The sequence below is a fragment of the Rhinopithecus bieti genome, unplaced genomic scaffold, assembly GCF_001698545.2.
Source record: "Rhinopithecus bieti isolate Rb0 unplaced genomic scaffold, ASM169854v2 scaffold_23460, whole genome shotgun sequence".
NCBI classification, from domain to species: Eukaryota; Metazoa; Chordata; class Mammalia; order Primates; family Cercopithecidae; genus Rhinopithecus; species Rhinopithecus bieti.
In genome coordinates this window covers 2423065-2427970 of record NW_016811040.1, presented here as the reverse complement: position 1 = coordinate 2427970, position 4906 = coordinate 2423065, and positions in this window count along the sequence as shown.

Genomic DNA, 4906 nt, shown 5'->3' with positions numbered 1-4906 from the left:
CTTGGGCCCAAGCCATCCTCCCAACTCAGCCTCCCGAGTAGCTAGGACTACAAGCATGCATCACTATGACCGGCTAATTGTTGTATTTTTTGCAGCGACAGGGTTTCACCATGTTGCCTGGGCTGATCTCAAACTCCTGGGCTCAAGTGATAGGCCCGCCTCAGCCTCCCAAAGTGCTAGGATTGCAATCAATGTTTTTAAAGATAAAAAAAATACTTCGCAAAATCAGAGATGACACAAGCAAATAGAAAAACATTCCATGCTCCTGGATAGGAAGAATCAATATCATCAAAATGGCCACACTGCCCAAAGCAAATTATAGATTCAATATTATTCCCATTAAACTACCACTGATATACTTCACAGAATTAGAAAAATTTATTTTAAAATTCATGTGGAACAAAAAAGATCCCGAATAGCCAAGGCAATCCTTTCTTTTTTTTTCTTTTGAGACGGAGTCTCGCTCTGTCTCCCAGGCTGGAGTGCAGTGGTGCAATCTCCGCTCACTGCAACCTGCGCCTCCTGGGTTCGAGATTCTCCTGCCTCAGCCTCCCGAGTAGCTGGGACTACAGGCATGTGCCACCACGCCTGGCTAATTTTTTGTATTTTTAGTAGAGACAGGGTTTCATTGTGTTAGCCAGAATAGTCTCAATCTCCTGATCTCATGATCCAGCTGCCTCAGCCTCCCAAAGTGTTGGGATTACAGGTGGGAGCCACCATGCCCAGCCTAGCCAAGGCAATCCTAAGCAAAAAGAACAAAGCTGGAGGCAACATGCTACCCAACTTCAAACAATACTACAGGGATACAGTAACCGAAACAGCACAGTACTCGAACAAGAATAGACACATAGATCAATGGAACAGAATAGAGAACCCAGAAATAAGACAGCACACCTACAACTATCTGATCTTCAACAAACCTGACAAAAAGGAGCAATGGGAAAAGGACTGCCTATTCAATAAATGGTGCTGGGATAACTGGCTAGCCATATGCAGAAAATTGAAACTGGACCCCTTCTTTACACCATATACAAAAATTAACTCAAGATGAATTAAAGACTTAAATGTAAAACCCAAAACTATAAAAACCCTGGAAGACAACCTAGGCAATACCATTCAGGACATAGGCACAGGCAAAGATTTTATGACGAAGATGCCAAAAACAATTTTAATGAAAGCGAAAATTGACAAATGGAATCTAATTAAACAGTTTCTGCACAGCAAAATAAACTATAAACAGAGTAAACAGACAACCTACAGAATGGGAGAAAAATTTTGCAAACTATGCATCTGACAAAATTCTAATATCCAGCATCCATTAGAAACTTAAACAAATTTACTAGAAAAAAAAAAAGACCCATTAAAAAGTGGCCAAAGGACATTAACAGAGACTTCTCAAAAGAAGACATACATGCAGCCAACAATCGTGTGAAAAAAAGCTCAACATCACTGATCACTAGAGAAATGCAAATCAAAAGCACAATGAGACTGTCTCACACCAGTCAGAATGGGTATCATTAAAAAATAAAAAAAAATACAGATGCTGGCAAGGTTGTGGAGAAAAGGGAACACTTTTACACTGTTGCTGGGAGTGTAAATTAGTTCAACCACTGTGGAAGCCAGTGTGGTGATTCCTCAAAGACCTAAAGACAGAAATACCATTCAACCCAGCAATCCCATTACTGGGTATATACCCAATTGAATATAAATTGTTCCATTATTAAGATATATGCATGCATATGTTCATTGCAGCACTCTTCACAATAGCAAAGACATGGAATCAACCCAAACACCCACTAATTATAGACTGGGTAAAGAAAATGGGGTACATTTACACCATGGAATACTATACAGCCATAAAAAAGAATGAGATCATGTCCTCATGTTGTTTGCAGGAACATGGATGGAGCTGGAAGCCACTATCCTCAGAAAACTAGTGCAGGAACAGAAAACCAAATACTTTATGTTCTCACTTACAAGTGGGAGCTAAATGATGAGAACACAAGAACACATAGAGGGGAATGACACACACTGAGTCCTACTGGAGGGTAAAGGGTGGGAGGAGGGAGGGAAGCAGAAAAAATAACTAATGGATACTATGTGTAATACTTGGATGATGAAATAATCTGTACAACCAACTCCATGACACACTTTTACCTGTGTAACAAACCTGCACATCCTGCACCCGAACTCTAAACTTAAAACAACTTTGCACTCTGGTTTTGTAGAGCCCTAGCATGAGGTTGAAACAACATACAGACAACATGTCTAGGATAGATGTTTTAGTTTTGAAGAACAGGAAGTGCTTAAAACTTTTTCTCTCCATTTGCAGTATTCACAGCATGTTAAGCACAGAGCCCCTGATTAAATAAAAAAAGGTTTTGAAATTTTAAGGATTCAGATCATGAATGGGTTTTATTACTTTTCTCCAAAGCATAATATTAATAGATTACTAGGTTCCTCTTCCAAAATCCAAACAGCAAATAGTTTTGTTGAACGGTGTTCTCTTCCCCAAAAGGAAATTCTAATTAACTCAACAGATGCTGGCAAGGTTGTTGAGAAAAGGAAGGCTTTTCTCTAAGCAATTTTCAACCTCTGAGCAATTTAAAGATTGGGGGTTGCGCTACAGTTGGTCTTAGTTTTTCTAATGTGTTTTGTTAGCCTCATAAAAAACTCCTATGGATATGAATCTTAATAAATTTCAGTTCTGTTCTATTTTCACATTCCTGCTTTTCCTGAGGGAGTAGTAATAGTTTGGTTATTGTTGGTCTGGCATGCAGCTGGAAAAAGAATGTGGAGTTTATGGGAGTAGGGGGCCTCTCTGCTTATTGCTGCTGCCAGAAATGTATATTCTGCAACTCCTAGGTTTTGTGCAAGGCTTGTGTTGTAAATGGAACCATGTACCTTGATGGTTTTATGTGAGTCCATCAAAGTTGGACTTAGTTGCATTTAACATATTTTGTCAAGGAAGAGATAGAGAGATTATTCATATTCTGGAATATCCTCTCCCTTCCTTCCTCCTCTCACTCTTTTCAAATGGTCTCTCACCCTTGGAGAGAGTTACTTGTTTGGATGAAGAAACTGTGTTTTGAGGAATCCTCTTAATATATCTATCAGATAGCTTATTTGTCATGTCAGAAAGCAGAGGCTAAAACCCTGGCGTAGTTACACATGGAATGTGTAACATTTAAGAGAGATGTTAAGTGCCAGACTCAAGATTACACAGCTAGTAAGTGTAGTAGCCACAACCAATCTCGACTTCTTCCATTTCTCCAAGTCTCTCAACTCGCTCATGGCATTGCTTTCTTTCCTGTTCAGTCTAGACTCCGGGTTGAACAATTTCAGCTTCTGCCTCACTCACTCTACCAATCCCTATTCCTCAACCAGTCCATTCTCCCCTGCACTACCTGCTATTTACCAGGCTGCTGGTAAAAACCACGCAGTCAAGGAGACTGTCCTGCTCTACAGCCTCTTTCCACTTTACACACTCTTCCTGGGCCATCTACCTCCATGGGACAACCTAGTAGACCTTTGCTGGCATGTTGCAAACTTTTATCTGCAGTCCAGGCTATGTCCTGAGTTCTAGGGACATCTTTTCTCATTTAATGAAGATATTTACTTAGATGTCCCAGACAGAATTCACCTACTTCTCCCTCAAATCTTTATCTTCCTCTATAGTGAAGACCCTAGGAACTTTGGAGGGAATAAAACCCCAGGAAATCAAAAGCTAAGAACATGGAGGCCTTTGCCTCTTCTAAATCTAATTAGAGCCGAGTGCACTGAAAGTTTCAGGCTGGCATTGTCTCATGCTTTCATCAGTTACTTTATGATCTAAGTCATTGTGTGCAGAAGTTCAGGGTTTCAGGATGGGACATGTTCGTTAATTTATTAGGCATCAGTGATGCCAGATATGCACCTGAGATAACGAGAGTTGTTTAACTAAATAATGGCTGTGTGTGCTGTTTTCTTTATATCCACTGGAATATCTTTTAAATTTCTGAATAACCAGTCTCCCTGGCACTTGTATACTCCTTCTAAGCTTATATACATGCCCCCCTTCTCTGCCCTCCACCAGGTGAATAATTTGTATTTAAAGCATTATTCTAAATGCATACCTTTTGAAAAGGGGCCACAAAAGACCACTGATTTCCTTTGGGGTCAATATAAAATAAATAGCATTTGAATAGGTAAAAATCATATGCTTCAGTTAGGAAAGAGCTACAGAATTAGATATGATTAAACCTTGCCTGAAGGGCTGAGCTGTTTGAGAAGGCTTCAACTTGTTGGGCATGGTGTGACTTGGCTCTGAGTACCAAGACTGCTTAGACTTAGGGACTTCTGAGCTCAATTCCAAGGGTTTCTGCCTCTGCAATTGACATGTCTTGCCATTATCTCAAATACAAAGAACTAAATGATGATTTGGTTTTTACTTCTTCAACAGAGGTTGTCAAAAACTAAAAGTGCACCTGTTGAAGTTTGGCTTTTCTTCAGGGATATATTAAAGTGAAAAGAGCAACAAGCCAGAAGACAGTTTATGTTCCTATGAGCTGTGTGATCTGAACCTGTCACCTTACTTTCCCAGCTTCAGTTTCCTGTTCTGCACAATAACTTTTATACTTCATATCAAAGTTTCCTGATATTGCTAACAGAACACCCAGAAATTTATTACTTTATGATAAATATGTTTTCATAACACAGAAAGACCCATTAACTTTAACACCTTTGTTACTTTGATTCTGAGATAATTATTTTTTTCCCTGATAATGGCAAAAGGCAGACTTTTTTTTTTTTTAAGTTCCGGGATGCATGTGCAGAATGTGCAGGTGATGAGATAATTCTTATATATTCTTTTAAAAAAAAAAAGATCATGCCTGTAATTCTAGCACTTTGGGAGGTTGAGGCAGGT